General features: G+C 38.6%; 1 protein-coding gene across 2 annotated transcripts in view; it reads left to right on the forward strand.

The window, feature by feature from the left end:
* The first annotated feature begins 83 nt into the window (after positions 1 to 83).
* The window catches only part of SNTG1 (syntrophin gamma 1), a 311,772-nt gene continuing 292,952 nt past the window's right edge, over positions 84 to 18,903 (forward strand). The window contains exon 1 of one of the 2 annotated variants that reach the window (XM_057365031.1): positions 84 to 405. The gene's annotated coding sequence lies outside the window, so the exon portion shown is untranslated. The remainder of the gene's footprint in view (positions 406 to 18,903) is intronic. The other variant, XM_057365030.1, reaches the window with a different exon arrangement.

Below are 18,903 nucleotides of genomic sequence, written 5' to 3' on the forward strand. Positions count from 1 at the left end.
GGCCGCTCGCCGCCGCGGAGGGGCGGCGCTGCTCCCCGCACGCCCCCGCCCGGCGCCCCCGCTCCGTCTCCGGGAAGGGCGCGGGGAGCCCCACGCTCCCCCTCGGCGAGGCGGCGGAGTTCGAGCCGGCGGCGGCGGCCGGGGTGCGATGCCGTGCTAGCCGGCGGACCGCCCCGAGGTAGCGCCGGCGGGGAGCAGCGCGAGTTGCCGGGGCTGTGGCTGACACCATGGGCACCGGGCGGGGGGGCGAGGCGGCCGGGCTCCCTGCGCGCCTCGGCTGAGCCCGGGGATGTGCCGGCGCCCGGAGGAATTATTTTGGAACTAGCACGGAGCGGTGGGAGGAGGACGAGCGGCACAGCGTTTCACCAGCTGCGAGGAGGTCGTCCGGCGGTGCTGTATAGGCAAGTAAGCCCTCGCTTCCTTTTCGCTGCGTTCCCTTCGTCTCGAGTGACTTTTTTTTTTTAGCAGCTGCCCGTCGCTTTCTCCCGGTTCGGAGGCAGGATGGTCGGCGGCGCCAGCGGCAATTGTTGGGTGTTGAGGTGCGGGAGGTTGGTGGCCGGGATTGCAGGGGAGCCCCGCTCCAACTCCGCCGGAGTCCGCCGCGGGCATCCCGCTGGTGCGGTGCTCCGGCACATAGCCGGGGAGGAAGCGCCGTGTCCCAGCGCTTCCCACTTCTGCAACTGTGAGAGATGATGACTTCTTATAGGCATTTCGTAATATAAAATGCCTTCTCCTCTTTGCTGAGCTATAACTAAATTGTAGGAGTCTCCTAATTGCTTTCCATCAGTGCTTCTTAGGGGAGAGACGCAAGATGCGTGTTAGCCTTTCATACTCACGGATTCAGACAGTGAACCCAGAGTTTTGATTTTGATGCCTTTAACTTTCTTGTGCCCTGCCTGGTGATTTTCTTTGAGATGCTCTTGCTGTGAGGTTATGGTTTGTCCAGCCTTGTTTGTTTGCKTACTTTTAGCCTGTGGATATTTATTGCTATACTTGACATGGCAGTGAAATGAAAAGTTGACTGTAATTTATTTCAGTGTATGGAGGACAGGTTGCAGGCAGGGGACTAATTCTGCTCTCAGAGGAACTCCACTTCAAAGGAAGAGGCCCATGGGGCTGTAATCTCTAGCTAAAAATTCGGAGAGCTCAGAGCAGACTTGTCACACTGCAAAGAATGAATTCTGTTCACCTTTCAGCAGTGATAGCGTTTAAGCTAAGCTGCCTGCCTTCCCGTACCTATGAAAAGACCTGACTGAAATGCAGGGAATGGAGATGTGAATTCTGGGCAGGTTTGGGAGAAGGCAGAACTTTAGACTCTGTTTAATTAAGTTTGTTCTTATTGATCTTCTCAGTGTCTCCTCTATGAGCCTGAAAACTGCAATCTGTTACAGTGACCTTGATGCATGTTGTATTCTAACATGAAAGCAGCACAGAATAGAAGTATTTACGCAGATTTATAGCTAAGCTCTGATGTTTCACCAGGAGCTCAGTCAGTTTCAGTCAATGTGGTAGTTTCAGCAGGGGCACAGGGCATGGTATGTGCGTGTGAAATAACTYGGGAAAATAACTTACCAATAGTGATGAAAGTAAAAGTTGCAGTGTTGGAARCACGTTTCTGCAGAAATGCCACTGWGTGTGAAATGTCTGTWGAGTTTTGGATATTTCATTTTCTRATCAGTGGGATCTYCRCTGMAAGTGTGTGGGCTTGTTTGGCGATCTCAAGGCTTCCCAGGTTAATKCACTTAGAGTTGTCAGCAGCAAGAGATCTTTTTATGCACTGAAATACACATTTTTACATAGATGCAAGATTAACATGATAAGATTAAAAAATGTTGGGATGTCAGTATGGTGAACATGTAACTAACTTAAGTTTATAGCTGAAAGATAAATTAATCCTTTCCCGCAATGGTGGATGGAGACTACTGAGGGTAAGCTGACTGAGGGGAGTGTCATTTGTTTCAGTGCAGTTTATGGAGTGTGTTCCTGTGGTTTGTTCATTTTTCTGACTCTCTGAAGATGCTGTGAAACACAATTAGAATAACYGCTGCTAGACAGTGGGATTCAAACCTATCTGTTACTTAAAACACTCAGTTTATTCTGTCTCATATCAAAAAAAGTATAGTTTTTGGCAAAGTCTGCCTCTGGTTCTATTGTAGTAATTCCTTCCTCTGTTGCAGAGTGGCAGGCTTTCACTAGGCATGTGCAGGGGAGATCATGAAACACTGAAGCTTGCACTGATCTGGAATTCATTTGGGCTATGAATTACATTCGAGGCTTCCACAATTAACTTAAGTGAGTGCTTATGCCTGATTATATAAATAAACGAGATTTTAAAATTGTAGCTTTGTCACTTCTGATGCATATTGCAGAGCCCTATTCTTTCTTTTTAGTCCTTCAAACTAATCTAATGCTATACTCACTCTTTGCTTGGAGAGAAAGGAAACATAATGTAATGATTTCTCGTTTGGCTTTTGCAGTTCTTGTCCCATAGCTATGAGATAATTTAATGAAGGTCCCCATCACTGAATTAAAGAACATGGTGCTCTAGACTTTCACTTATAGTCGGATTTTCTCTCTTACGTGGTTAAAGAACTAAGTTGTCATAAGATCTGAGAGAAAAAAAGTAATGTTGCTTTTTCTGTTAGAAACTTGAAAAGAAAGGGGAAGGTAAGACTTGAGGTTTTAAAGATATTATAAACATCCACTTCTAAGGTATTAATCAACCCCCTTTATCTTCACACATTATCTTTTACTTGGTACTTGTCAGAAAAACTTCCTGCATGCTTGTTTTTTTGTTTTTTTTTTTTTTTTTTTTTACAATGCGTGTAGTAGTAGTTCTTAATTTAGTAGTTCCTAATTTTAAAAATTCAGGAGTGGCCAAAACACAGTTGACTATGAGGCTATGCTAGAATCCTGTTTACTGTTCTGTATCCCASTTGGCTTTCATCTATTGAATTGGAGATTTCCAGTGTACACTATATTCAACTTTATAGTAAGCATTTTTGTTTTAATTCTATACAAATGTCTATAATAGAGAAGATTGTTGACCTTGATTCAGAAATTTCAGGGCAAGCTCAGAAATTACTTCTCTTTCCTATTTTTTTTTTGTGTTTTCTCAGATGTGCTTTTTGGCTTGTTGGGCATAGCTTTCAWGAACTGAAAGAAAGACCTGTAAGCAAAATTGAAAACACCAACAGTTAAACATGAATTTTCTAGTCAGCCCAACCCAGCTGAATGTGTCATTTCTATTTACTCATCTTAGATTGAATATTAACACAAACAAGCAAGAGCTGTAGTCTGCTCTCAGTTCTTCCCTCTGAAATGCTCGAATAAGTACCATTTCTCCATGCTTGTAATTTAGCACTGGTCCTTGTGCCTGAGCTGTCAGTGTTTCTTTCTGGTACTCGTCACCAGGTCTGCTTGCATGCRTTGTTAAAAAGCTGAAGAGGTGTGGTGAACGATAACAAACGTCAAATGGATTTAATGTGTTACATTTCTTGGCACTTCTCATGGCTGTGCTTTCAGTTCAGGTTTGCAGAGAGAGGCCTGAATGTGGYTGGGTTGAATCCCAACTTGAGTGTGCTGCATCAACATGTACCCCTGGCAGTGCACTGTGACACTGGCTCAGGGTGATTACACAGATGAACCTCTGTATTTGCTCAGAGTTTTATCTGCCATAAATGGCAGATTCAGAAAACCTTACTGTCGTTGTGGCCAGCTGAGATTTTCTGCTTTCCTGTTGCAGATCAGAGGAAAGAGAGAAAGCATACATTAAAAAAAAAAAATCAAAAAAAATCCCCAAAACCCAAAAAAGGTTATGTCTCAAAGATACAGCTGTAATCAACACCAGGGGATGCAGTGGAGACACAGCCAGGGAAATTCACACATATATTTAATTATCCAAGGAGGAAATTATTATTCATCTTGAGAGATTGATTTAGGCTTGGGAGATTGATTTAGTAGGTGATGTCTCTGCCCCTTATGAAGAAGAGGAGCTACGTGATACAGAAACAAAGCTTTTTTCCACTGCACACTTCAKTTGAGGCTGTCACTGTCATTTGGGACTCTAAGCCTTTTCTTCAGTAATTAGCTCGAATTGGCCAAAAGAGGTGGAACGCTCTGTTGTGTGATGAATCTGGTGGTGCAGCAGCCAAGGGCTGGGCTGTTTCCTGGGGACTTGCTCTCTTCAATTTATTAAAGTAATAAGTAGAGGCATACTAATCAAGRAGAGTGTTTGGGATGAGATTAATTTTATAATACGTTCTCCAGTTTATTTTGGGTAATGTTGGACAAAACCATAAAAGTTCTTCATTGTGATGCTTATGTGAGAGTAGCACTAGCTTTGACCTACATATATAAATATATGTAATATATTTATTTGTTTAACATAAATATTCTAATAAATGGGTTTAAGGCTYTGCACTTGCAGCCAGAACATGGATAAAAGATACTGCTGGATTCTGTCACTGCAGAGATAAGGACTGGATGGTTTATGAAAGGCTGTGCTGCCTGTTCCACTGTGAAAAGCAGGAGGTCYCCCATGCCAGGAACTGAGCACAGCTGAAACAGTCATGCCCTGAGGATGTAAATGGATGTTCCCAATGTGGAATAAAACTTGGAGCTGAAAGTCCCGCACTGGTGCTCACAGGGTGCTTTTCCACAGCCACTGAAATTTCTGTGCAACATGGGGTTGAGGGGAAGGCACTGATGTTTTACTGCTTTAATACTGGCATGGATACTGAGTCTGTGAAAGAACTCATAGCTTCAGAGATGCTGTGGGTGCAACTGATGGCTCAGTTCCGCAGGTGGTTATCATCTGGAACACTGATGAATTTTTAATTTTTTTCTACAGAGTTCCTTGCTCTTAGATTTGGGTGTTCCTTCMTTGGTTGGGTAAGATTTTGGTTCTGAGGTGTGCTTTTAAAGCTGATGAACATCAAGCACTTGTGAAGTGTTCATTGCTTGGAGGTTCTGAGGTTACATTGGAGAAGAAACAGTTTATTCATAGGATTGTTCTGAAGTTTGGCTTTATTTTAGTTTCATTCATTCTCAATGTGTTTTTTTCATATAGTGAGCAGTGTACTTGGTTTCATGTTTAAGATGTTAGACATGACACTTTAAGTAAATTTGATTGTYCTTGGTCAAGTTATACAAATAGGCTTAGATTTAAGTGTGAGTAAAGGCTGAGTAAAACAAAACACATGCCTTTTCCCTTTACGCTTTTTGTATTATTTTTTTTTTTTGAAGATACAGCTAACTGTAAAGAAGTGAGAATGGGAGTGCCATTTGTGACATTCATATTTCTTTTGCTTTCTGTCAAAAACTAAAGGGAATTTTATCATCTTGTACTAATGACAGATTATTGTGAGTGATAGTAATAAAATCCCCTGATTCTTTCTTGGTGTAGAAAACTATTTTGTTATTATTGTTGAATTTAGTGTAAAAATGTTATTGCTTTCAACAGGGGTAACACTAAAAACTTGAAAAAAATGAAAATCTTAAAAAAAATTTATATTCATGCATAATGTAGCTGTTAATACTGGCCTTAATATAAAGCATTGATTCTTAATTACAGAATTGTTTCTAAAATGCTTTGCTATTTCTAAATATATCTTCATTCATAATTGTGTGAGATAGCTTTTTCTAGTTTCTCTATATGGCAAAATGTTTTGATTGACTCTTTTTAACAGTTGTGAATAATGAACTGTATGCCTCAGCTTCAGCAACACAAATGGACATTGATTTTCTTTGACTTGCTTTTGACCCCTAAAGAAGTAAAGTCATTAGAATTATGCTTGAAAGAGAACTCTTTGCTCTCTCTCCCATCATTTCATATATATTATAAACAGCCTTTGAGAACTAATCTATGCTAATCAGATTTTTTTCAAGTGAAAAAGGAGGGGGGAATCATCAGCTCTACAGTTGTCTTGCAGCTCTAGGTTTCATCACTCACAGCTGCCTGCCTGCATCCATTACCAGTTGGTATCGCAGCTGTATGGCCATGAATGCAGCAGAATTCACAAACAGTTCTCTCAACTGTTTAATTTGGTTATTAAATGGCAAACATTTATGTGACAGCATAAGTCTTTGGTCAGTGCAATGGAGTTGTTTTCAAGTAACAAACACACAATGATACGTGTGTAGAGTTCCTCACTGAAGACAGGTTTTGAGTAAAAGTCAACATCAGATCTGTGTYGCTACAGGTTTAAATGTCTGGAGTGCCTTCATTCTCATTCTGTGAGTTGTGTGCTTTATTTTTTTTAAGAAACAGCTTTATGGCCACAGAATGCAAAAATATAAAATATGAAAAGGTAAAACATAACAGTAGTCTTTTCAAAATCAGCTGGAGAAATGGGTGCAAGAGCAAAGTGGGGTCACAGTGCCGAGGAGCTGGTGTGGTTGACACGTTATGAACGGAGCAAGATAGGGCCCTGCCAGGGGTGCGGTTCCTGGCAGGGCTCCCTGTCCCCAAGTAAGCAACTCCATTAACCTAAATGCAAAAATAGCCACTCTGCTGYTTTTTCAGCTGGAGAAACTTCTCTGTCAAATACAGTGACATTTGTGAAGGAGTTTTATTGGAGGAAGCATACTGCAACTATGCTAGAGGCATTTCCAAGCAAAGTGTATGGAAATCACAACAGCATCTGATGATGATCACCTCTCATTTTATTTTAGCTCAATGAGATAAGAAAGGACCTTCCTGKATGACTGAATGCACAAGCAGATAATTTCTTTCTACACTGTGTCATTAGTCTTTGAGCTAGTTAATTCTTGAGCATTTGCAGTAATAGTTCATCATATGCTTCTTTTCAAAACTTACTGTCTTACGCARTTGTGACGTTGTCTGGGCTGTTTCCTTGGGATGTCTTAATTAAAATTGCTTAGATTTCAGTTATTAATCTGTTTTATTCATCAGCTTTCCTTTCCACTGCATTAAATAACCTGTTTCACTGCCAAAGTGATGAAATGAAAGATCAGCTTTATCTARCTGATCAGTGATTATATATTCTAAATCTTTTATTCTTCTCCATGTTCTCAATGCAGTTTATGTTTGCAAAGTTTTCTTCTTAATTTAGAAAAACGCTAAACCTTCTGGTTTTTGGTATATGGAGCAAAGAGTATTCATTGCATGTTTTGATTAATGGGGAAATCCTGTTGTTAACAGTGATTTGATATTGCCATTTGTCACTACGCTCCTGCACAACATGCCCTTTCATGTAAATCTTACTGCCTTTTTTTTTTAACCTCTTCGTGATGCTACAATGCATCTTTCTGAAATCTCAAGGTTAATCTCAAGCATTATTCCCTCATGTAATACATCTTGTACCCAATTGATTGTTTTCCCAGGTCCCAGATTCTCTAGTTTTTTGTACTGTGCTTCCATGTGTCTATGTACAACTCTTCATTGAGATTAATATATCCTTCTTTATAAAACCTGTGTTTACAGGACTGGGTCCATGACTTTTTCTCTTAGAAATGAGACTTGATTTTTGCTTTTATAGTTAAATCTTTACAATTATGTATTAGCTGTATTTGTCTAACTGCAGCAAAGGGTTTTTTGGGAAAAAAAAACCAAACCAAAAACATTTTGGGAAATGAAAAGAAAAATATTTGTGGATCAGTTCCCTTTTGGAAAATTACAAGAATGTTACCCAGCATATTTTTTTTTTAATCTCGGGAGTATATAAAGAAATAATGGTTCCCTGCCAGCTACTGCATGATGGTACTGACCACTCTGAATACAGCTGTATGCTTTCTATACTGGATTTTGATGGCTGCAGAACTRTGAGCCTGAGATCACAAGTAGCTGGGATCATAAAGATCTAGCTAGACTGCATGAAAGAAAGCAGTAAAATACAGTGGGTTTGCTTTTTCATTCTTGATGCTGTGATAGAAAGAGGATGTATATGACCCTTGAAAAGAAGAAAAGGTGAATAGTTGCATTTCTAGACAAAGCAGAGAGAAGACTGCAAGAAAGGCAGAAGCAAGATGTTTGATGAGAGAATTTTTGCCCATGTTTTTTGAGGGGAAAGAGGTATTTTCCAAGGCTGCATTTTTTTTCTGTAATCTGCAGGAATGCATTCTTGAAAGACAGACCTGCTGCTTATGAAGAGTTCTGTCAGAAACATGTTCCCTTTCCATATGAGAAATGTCTGGGTAAGGCTGTATTCATGTCATTGTTCTCCAAAACTTCCATGAATTACCCGTGTTTAAAGCAGGATTTTGTGTACAAGAAWGCAGTTGCATCCTTACATGAACTASTCCCTTCTGCAGGTACATCTGTGAATGTAGTTGAGATGCTCTGTTTTTTTTTGGGCTGCGGAAGTGACAATGAAATTGTTGAGGCTCTTGAGTTATCTCCTGTTAGGAGAGACATGAAAGTGGCCTCATCAGGATTTCTCATTCTTTTCACCCTGCAGTACATAAGCATAGATGTATCTCKGTCTTAAGATGAATTCTGTCACGAATTTGCCTTCCTGCACATGCCTGTTTTTATAATACACTCTGTAGTGTTCAGAACTCTGTGGAGACTATGTGGAGTTATGAACCTCATTTCAGAATTCTAATTTCTGTAGGAAAGTTGTCTTGGCACCTTCATTTCCAGCAMGTAAAACTGGTAGCATCTGGGAGCACCTCTAGAAGCAACTTTAAAAATGTAAAGATTGTGAGCTTTTTAAATACTGATTCTGCTTCAGAGAAAGTAGATGAGGAGGCTGCTTTCATGGATCAAGTGTCAATATTACCTCAGTTACAAAGTAATACACAAGCTTTACTTACATTCCTCATTTTATGGCAGCAGAATTGTCTTTTCTGGATGGCAAGAAGTGTCTTAGATCTTCCTACATATAATATCTCTCTGGAGGCATTTAAAATGCTGAAAAAACCACTGCACAAAAGCTCACAAAAACTGTGAAGTACTTTGAAGTTCTGCAATTACAGCTAAATGTCACTTTCTGCAGGTTTATGGCATGTAAATAGCTGGAGATGCTATTGTGGGAAAAGCTAGTCCTTCATCTTTAAAAAATACACTTYGTAGTAGTATCCTGTGTTTATGAGTGCCTAAACTGCTCTGCTCTGTGTTGAAAACCTGCGGTCAAAACCCATCTGTTCATCAAAGCTTTTTGTTAGCTTAAAAAGAAGGTCTAATTGCATGAATACCATCTTTTATTTGAAAGATTTTCTTACCACCGTACATCTGAAATACACTCTTGTATTTAGAAATCATGATACACCACCTGAAAGCATCCTTTTAAGGACTACAGTGTAATGCTAGACACCAAAATTACAGTCTCTAATACAAGCCAACTGTTTTCACAGTACTGGGATCAATTTGGGGTGAAGATTAGGGGCAGTGTTTRACTTTTTAATTTCAGACTATGCAAATTTATCCAGCACAGTGAGTGCTCTAGATTGGGGCTAACTCTATGTATCAATAGCACCTATCTAGGCAGGCTTCARTTTAGGATGAGGGTTCGTCTAAGGTCTGCAAATCAAATCTTCAGAGTGRTGTTTAAAACTCTAAAATAATGGGAAGTAAAAATCTGTGAAGTAGTACTGTATAAAAAATAACTTGTGTTACATGCAGCAGATATCTAAAGTGAAGGGTCCTGCTGCTCACAAACAGAAGGCTTCTCAGTCCTGTAGCTGCTGGAAARGAGACACTGTGCTGTACTCTGTGCAGAGAAGTGGTTCTTGGGATAATTCTCTTGGCAGTTGTATTGCTGATTTCCACAGCAGCCTGCCTACAGTCACTTGGCAGAAGAGTGCAGGTGTTTTGCAAAAGCAGGGCAGGCATGATGTGTGACTGAATCAGCTCCTTCCTCAGCCACGGGGAGGATGTTCTTCCACCGCACGCTCAGTTTTCATCAGTCTGGGAAGCCTTTGATTTACTGAAATACTCAAGGCAGCTTCTGAAGTGTGAAATTGCTTGTGTGATGCTCCCTTCTGTCTGAGCAGCTACCCAGTGTGTGGGGCCTTGCTGAAGTGCTCCTGTTAAAAGCTTGGACATGATATTGCTGCTACAGGTCAATGAACATGCTGCAGGTGGTTGCTGGGGCAAACCCCACGTCTGGGGTGGGTATTTGCCCCAAAAATCTTGGGCTCTGTTTCTCCTCGCAACCATTACTGACGTCTCTTCCTCTCTCCCATGTGGTGCCCATCATTCCAGCAGCTCCTGTGTTTGCAATCTGCCAACACCAGGAAGGATATGCATTACGTTCTTCCTGCCCATCTTGGTTGGTATCTTGTAGGACAGAATATGATTAGTCCTGGGTATTTATAAGATTCACAGTTCTGAGACTTACTTTCTCTGGAAGCCTGTGAGATTTCAGCATCATGATCCTATAATGGTGTGAGCAGTGATATAAAAGTGTATCCTTCAGGGAAGAGGGAAGTAGGGAACGTTTCTTTGCTGTTTGTATGTACAGCAGTGAGCACGTCTTTGAGATAAAGGTGGCATCATGATGGAAGTGATTTGGGTTACAAAGGCTTATCAACTCATCTGTAAAACTTCAGGAATAACATTTGTGTCTATTTCTGGTTACCGCTACATACATACAGCAAATGAATTTCTTTCAAATTGCCATGAGTCATGATTTTTGCTTTTCAGACAGTTTTCCTTGAAGGGAAGACMAAATTGGTAATTTGGGAACAGCTCRTTCTGATACTTCTGAGGATGGTCCTTAGAGCTTCACACTTAGGATTTTCCCCCAGCAGAATTTCTGTTGTATCCTTTACTGGCTTACAACTTGACAAATATATGTTTCACACATRCTTGTGTGTATACATATGTTCTTAGTAGAAAAATGTAGTAGATAAATATCATATGTGTATAAAATAGGATATGTGCTTTTCAGCCTTGATAGCCCTGAAATTTGGAATTTTGTAATAAAATCATCTTTGATCATGGGAGCAGCCACATTACATGGCTGGATGTTCTTGTGGCTTCTATTACACCTACATAAGGTACAGAGTGGCCTGTGCTTGTACAGGGATTGACCCTCTTTCAKATAATCTTTCTCAGTCTGCATACCCTTCTCAAATCTATGCAGAAGAACAAATGAGGATCATCATCCAAGCCTGTAAAATCTCTTTACATGCCTCTGCTAGTTCTTCCTCCCTCACATCAAGCTGTACCTCTCTTGTTTTCAAGGGTTTTGTTTGGTAAAGCCAAGCATTAGGAGCTGTATTTAGCAGCTTACTGAGGTTTTTGTTCTTATCACCGGCCCATCACTGTCTGAATTGCCTGAAATTCCCACAATACATGTTTTCTGTCCCTTATGAAAGTAAAAATGCTCTACTTGAAAATCTGCCTTTATAACRTTGTCATTTTAATTTCTACTAGGCTGCTTGCAGATGGTTTCCATCTGTAACTGATTTCAAGCCTAAATGAGAAGTTTTTTTTTCAGTGGTTCATTTTCAATAGTTTTGTAGGAATAACATTATATAATCAGTGGGATCTTTATGCCTATTTCTTTTTAATAACATAATTTTTTCCCTTTTTCACATTTTTGTCCTGTTAATCCAATAATAGTATCTTCTGAATGTATACTGCTGTTTATTAATACATTCTGGCTTAGGGCATGAAAATAGTGTTTCTTGTTTCAATAACTACACTTGACTTCTTAAACTATTTAATATACATTTCTTTGGTGAAATTGCAGATGCTTGATGTGAATGGTTTTAGACATCTCCTTTAGGCAGTACATAACAGACAAGGKCAGATTACCTGCAAATTTGCTTTCAGCTTGATAAGACTTCCCTGTTTTCTTTATGTAGGAATCTTCAGCATTTGATGGCAGTTGCAGTTGTAGGTGTTAGGTTCCTGGGACTTAGATCAGTTCCATTTGTTCAGCAATCAAAAATTTAGTGTTAAGAGTTAACTTTAAAAATGCAGGAAAAGGACTTATGAATGAAAAGCTTGATCAATAGAAATTGCATGTGTCAGTTTAAATGTACAGTGAATTAAAAAAAAATGCAGTGAATGAGTGAGGAGACTTCTTGCTCTTGAACCCAGATTCTGAAGATGTGAAGTGTAGGGAGACCCAAAAAGAAGGCATGGGTTCTGGTGTTCACTGTCTCGTCTCTGAATCACCATCATGCACTTGAAATTTTGGAGTGGGCAGTGAGCATTCCAACGAGTGGGCAGTGCTGGATGACTACACAGCTGACCTGCCTCCTCCCTTGGAAAACAGATCCTGGTCTTTTGTTATACTGCATACTCTCTTCCTCAGAGTTTGGAGTCCAAAAATAACAGCAAACAACTCCAATGCTGGAAGAAAAGAGTGGTGAACCTGTCTTAGAGAGATGAGTGGGTGTGGTTTTTAGGCTGTGTGAACAACTGGTGGTTGAACTGGTCTGTTGTGATTCTTTTCAAGTTGCCTTATCTAGAATGTAGAATTTTACCTCAAGCTTTTCCCGGTGTAATACCTTTATTACTGAAGTCTAAGAAAATTTCAAAACTGTAAGTTCTAATTTAAACATATTTATTTCAGTTTGGCAATGTCAAGTGTATAGAATGGAGCTGGGCCTCAACAGTGGACTGGAGCTCTGAATTGGATTTACTCTGTGATCATCGAATAGACTTGTGCAAGTTCCCTAAATTTCTTTTGGTTCATTTATCTCATTTAGCTTAAATTCATACTTTGTGGACACACAAAGACTTTTGAGCCTTCATTAATGAATGGCCATATAAAGGTTTATTTCCAGTAGTTAGAGACAGTGGATACATATAGTGTGTTAGATATTGATTTACATGYGATTTTGGTTTCTCAGAATATTTTTCAATTCTGTATACGTGGTCACTACTTTCTCTGATGTATTAGTTTTTGGAAGAACATTACACAAACCTGGAGAATAATTTGATTTGTTGTAGAAGCCTTTAACATGGGTTTGCCTAAATCTATTCTTGTCATCAGTGAAATTTGTTATAAAGTCATATTTGCTAATTTTCCTGTCTCTGTCTTAACTGATATGTTATAAGGAAGAACATTGGAAATCTTAAAATTCRTGTGGTATAATAAACACTTGAAAGAATCTCTCTGCAATCATTCTGTCTGTGAATAGATCCCCATTTGCTAAATAAATGTTTCATTTTTCTACTACAGTACTGTAAAAGGAAATAGGGCACTATTATTTAGAGAGCTATAAATTCCCAAAATAAATTGCATTTTTGTTTGTAKTTGAAAAAAATAGCGAACAGATGGGAAAGTAGCCCATGCTGCTTCTCAAACTCTGACTTAAAAAAAGAGTCCTTTCCCTACATCAGTATTTAATTTCAGAACTGCTGTGTGGGCAAATGGGCAAATCTGRATATGGATTTGATATGACATTTTTCCTGTTATCAAAATAATTAAAATAAAATTGAAATATAGGAATAATTTGAGTGAAAGTGGAAAGATAACCTATTATGGAGCCAGSTAGAAAACACTGTCGAACCAGTTATTAACATTTGCTTTAGCTTTGCTCTAGGCAGGCTTATGGTAGCACAGGTCTCTGGCTTTAGCATTGGCCAGAACATAGACTTCAAGATCACACACACTTGTGCAAAATAAATTCTTGAATTCCTCCTTTGCTGTTATTTGCAGCTGCAGTTTGGGCTTTTTTGTTGAGGCATGAGATTTTGAGGGGATGATACTAGACTGTAGAAATGAAATGATTGTTGATGAGAATCAGATGCTTTGACAAGAAAGCAGAAGATTGATGACTTCACCATCGTACTAAATACTCATGTTCTGGCAAGGCCTCTGATGTGTGAGGCATGTGCATGTAGGATTAATGGAAAGTAYTGTGTAAATTGCATTGTAGTAACAGTCAAAGGGTCATCCCTTTATTTAAAATAGAGAGAGGAGAACTGCCCATAGTGATTCTGGCTGTCCCACTGCACCTTGTCAGCGACTCATTCTGTAAGATGAATCAGGAAGCAAGTGTATTAATTGCTGATATGAGATGTTAAACCACTTACAATTTATGTTTTGCTCTCCTTGCATACAACAGATGCCCATTAGGAAGGATTTGTCTTTGCTTTACTTTGAGGTGGTAGGTTATCTATCAAGAATAAAAGCTCACATCCCTGGTGGATGTGCTAATTGCCACCTGGATTAATAATGGAGGCTGTGTTATCCAGCTGGGTGTTTGCACAAAACCTTTAGGAGCTTTTATTGTTCTGTGCAGCTCCTTGTATGACAGATTTTGCTGCCATTGAGTATGGAGAAGAGACTGCAGGCTTGCAAAGGCTACAGACATTTAAGTGTTCCCCTCCCTTCACCTTTGTGTGGACATATATGTGCAGTATGATAAMAGAAATTTAAATTTCCTTAGGCAGTCAAATTAAAAAATAATCACCTCTATTCTAGCATGTTCTTTGGTTTTCTGTTACTCTCTGGATGTTTGGCCTAGTGCGTTGTATTTCAGAATACAATTGTGTGTTTATAGAAAATGTATTTTGAGTCCTAGTTAAAGCTTATTGTGGCCAAATTGGTAATTATGATACAACTGGGAAAGGCAGTTCATTAGCATGGATGGGGATGTGAGACATAGGCTTCCATTAATTTGTCTGAGTACTTTTTAAATTATGGCTGGGGGACTGTGAAATTTACTTTAGTGTTCAACAAATGGACTAAGAGAAAACAGTGATCAGTGGCAGAAGGCATTTTACAAAGAAACTGGATGGATGGATGAAARGCTTCTCTTGCATAGTTCCAGGCTCTGCAGTTCATGATTATTCAATCATAAAGATAAAAGTAAATTAGAGCTTAGAAGCTATGAACCAAGAACCAGCAAAATGTCCAAAGGCACAGGAGAGCCCTGCAAACTGATTCAAATGCACAGGGATAAATGCCAGAACCCTTATTTGTGTTGAAATATTAATTACTATTTTAACGTTTTATTTTCCTATGACATATGTCTCTTTCCCCTGCCAGATTTCCAGTCTTTGAAAGAATAGTAAACATTTCTCTCTCCCAAAAAGAAGAGTCCCTTTSTACTCTCTTGTTCCTGTGGCAGTAACAGGGAATTGTACAGCGAAATATTTTACTTACTGATAAGAACTGACTTTTTTTTTTCACTAATGAGTCTTTATTTTTTTCTTTTTCTTTGTGATATAGAACCCTACAAGCAACTTTATTGCAAAGTTTATTTATTACTTGTGTATCTTCGGAGAGCAGCAGCTCCTAGAGTTACTCAGATCCTCCCATATCCATGCAGTACATTCAATAATTGAATGTAGCATTCAGACCTGCATTGTGTTAAACAACTTACCCTTAGAACTGAGGGAAAAACATCTCATTGCTAGCAAAATTAGCACAATTTGTAAACTAGCCCTATGCTTCTGTTGGTTTCTGTTCAAATGAAAAGGTGTAAAGTTTTTTTCTCCGTATTTTCTTTAAAAAGACTAAAATTTCACAGTGATAAATTCTAGTAAAACATTGTTCCTGGCGAAATATTAGTGCATGCATGGATCCCCATGAAACTGTGAGCTTTATGCTGAGCTGGACTTGGGAATATTGAAAAACATTTGTTCACGGGCATTTTTGGAAGTGCAAAGCTATCTGTGTCAGAATGGTATGCGTTTCAGAGGCTTTTCATGTCCTACAAAGAAGAGAAATACCTTAATGTATCTTTCATTAAAGAGCAAAAGAGAAATCTGGCAGATACGTAATTCACCTTGGCTCTTTAAGTGCTGTGTAAAAGCTGAATGTAAATCTGTAGCAGAATGGTGTGAGGAATGTGGTCACATGCACTCTTTTCACACATTCTGAGACTGCTAATCTGAAAGGCTAGCTCTGAACGAATAGCTGGATCAGTATGCAGGAAATCTTATAAGCACATCCATGTAATTTAAAAAATATTTAAATTTTTTGTTTTAGAAGAAGAATTTTTTTTATTCATGTGCAGTACTAAAACACACTGGTGGATTTACATCTCTTTTTTATCTTCACATGAGTAGCCTGGTTTGCTGATTATATAATTTATCTTTCTTACATTTTTAATCCTTTTCTAGTAGATGTGTGGTTTATATTCAGTATCCTCAGTGTGCTTTATATTCAACTAAACAAAAAAAATAGTTTATCTGGTGGCCTCAACCAAGCAGAGAGCTATTATCTAAAGCAACTTTCATTTACCAAATGTTGTCAAATCACTACTCTAGGGCTGGGAAACAAGTCAGACTTGTTAATATCACWAATGAAAATACTGAGGTATGTCTAATAAATTTGAAACTCAATGAAAAAAGATAAACTGAGTTCATTGGGTCTGAAGCCAAGAGCATTGCTACAGGGAGTGTATAATGTGCTGTGATATAATTTCCAGAGGAAGCTTTATGAATAAGGGGAAAGAACATATTAACACTTATGCCCATGGTGAAGACTAAATTGAATTATAGCTGCATTAGCTTTAGTAACAGTTTTACYCTCTTCCTTTCCCTTGCAATTATTAGGAAATTATTTTCTTTCAAAGGAAAACAAAGCACATTTTTACAAAGCAAGCATATCATTCCATCTTTGACCATAATGGGCATTCATTGGTTGATGTGCATAATTACCTCTTTGGAAAAKACAGATTTGTTCTGTGAAATCTGGCTTAGGGTGTAAAACAGCTGAAATGCAAATATGAAGCTAAGCAATCTTGATCTTCATGAATTTTTTAAAAATACACAATAAAAAAGATTAAGGTTGATCAAAACTTTCTGTTCGACTTYTGTCCTCAGCTGGAGGAATTTGCTAGGATTCCTCTTATGACTTCCTGTCCCTTARTTAATGCAGAAAGCAATGCCTTTAATAAGTGGCACTAAGATATCWCACAGGAATGGTGGTACTTTGTACCATGCTGCCCAGTTTATGCCCATGATGTCAGATCTGCTGCTATCCTRTGGACCATTGGGATCTGAGAACAATCCAAATTGTGTGCAAGAGCAGAGCATCATAAAATCATGGAAAGTTAGGAGCAACCTTGGAAGGTAATCTGGTCCAGCCTTTCAATCTATTCTATCCCTGCTGTCAGGGAGATMGGGACTAAAAAACATATTCTTGATAGATCTCATGATTGATGAGTTTGAGTGAGCTTCTGTAATTGAAGAATGAAGCTTTAAGTATGGAAGTACCACCAAAAATACTGGAACAAGTAGTAGGGTTGAGCTGAATTTGCTTCCTATAGTAAGAACAGAACTTGTACTCTTGGTGCTAAACTCTGAAAGGGTTCTTCCACCTGACTGCTACTTCTGAACTGGAATCTTACTGGCACAGGCCATTATTCCTGATTGGTTTCATRTGTCCTGGAGTACTTTCATTATAATTGGCCATATTTGTTAAAGAAGAARGTTATTTTTAAATTCTAGTAATGCTTAAAGTGTCATCATTTTGAGTAATTCGTTTTTCCTCTTATGGTTGTAATTTTATTCAACAATACCTAGTTTATCTGTACTTACCAATTTTTGCAAACACATTGTTCATATGAAACTTAAAGTCCATCTTTAYCTTCTTACTTCATTTTTTATACTGTGAGCACAGTTTATGCTTTTCTCATCTTCCATATTCCAAAATGTTACTATTTTTTTTGCTAAACTGTCTTTGATGTTACTTGTGTAACTGGTTTTATCTACTTATTTTTCTTCCTTTACTCATTTTTTTGCAACTTAACATTGTTTCTCTTCATTCAATTTGTTTTTTCTTCTTGGATGTTTGCAGTCATGGAAATGGTCGTGGTTGAAAAAAGGTTCTTTGGTATGTTGTGGCATGGCAGTGTTTCAGATGTGTTTTCACAGATGTAACTGTGAAATAGCGAGCAACCAAGATCTTTAAAGAATTTCGTCTCATCAAAGATTGTTGAATGGCTGTTTTCARCCTGACCAGACTGGAAAACAGAACTACTCAGCCAGTAAAAAATTCGTGGGCATTATGAGCATGGATGGGAAAAAAAAAAAAAAAAAGAAGACAGTGAATGGTAGAAGCTATGTGTGATGGATGGACTTCCACTGTTGAGAGAGCCCCTTGGTCACAGCTCCTGTTTCTTCTCCTGTGTTGTGATCTTTTGGAATCTGGCAATGATTTTTCTGGCACACTGAGTGAATACTGCCATCCAGGAAATTCTTTTATTGCCTGTAGCCTTTTTTTTTTTTTTTTTTTTTTTTTTTTTTTTTTTTTTTTTTTTTTTTTTTAATAATAGAGATGGACTTTATTTGCTAAATGAGAAATGAAACTTGAAGGGATAGGCCTTAGAACACTTTGGACAGCACTGTGGAAGAAATTCCTCTTGTCACAGCTAGTGACCAGATGGTCTTCCCCTGCAGATCTTCTGCTTTGATGAACATGAAATCACTGCATATAAGGTGCTTGTGAGCATTAAAACTTTTTTTTTTTAAAAAAATATATTATATTCTCTTGCATTATGTCCCAAAGAAGGACTTCAGCCCTATTTATTCAGTTCCCTTAATTACAATACTTTTTTATTAATTTGAAGTTGTTGATTTACTTAGTCCCAAAGGGTCAGAGGAAGCGTTAGCTGTGGCAAGGGAAGGGGGATGCACAGGTGACACCAGGAAGGCAGGRTTTTAGGAAGGGGCTGGTATGTAGAGGAGGCGATGATGGTGGCTGTGTTACTCTGAGTTTGACARCACAGATGATAAGTTGTCAAGTGTCTTTTTGTGTACTATTTGACATTCTGTCCCTGTAAATAATTTATTAGCAGAGGAATTGAAATGAAAGTGTGACTCTGTCTTCTTTTAGGTGTTCATCTTGACAATTTATGATCTTTCACAAAATATTTATCTTATGTCCAAGAACAAAAATGAACCAAGAGACAGATTTTATATTGCATCAGTGTGTTCATTCCACTTTTACATATTTTTCAGTAAAAGAGATTTGAATTCCGGCTAATCAAAGCTGAAACAGCTCAGATGAAATGTTAGGA

The sequence above is a fragment of the Malurus melanocephalus genome, unplaced genomic scaffold (genome assembly GCF_030028575.1).
Source record: "Malurus melanocephalus ecotype Western Australia unplaced genomic scaffold, MMel_1.1 scaffold_46, whole genome shotgun sequence".
In the NCBI taxonomy this organism is placed as follows: Eukaryota; Metazoa; Chordata; class Aves; order Passeriformes; family Maluridae; genus Malurus; species Malurus melanocephalus.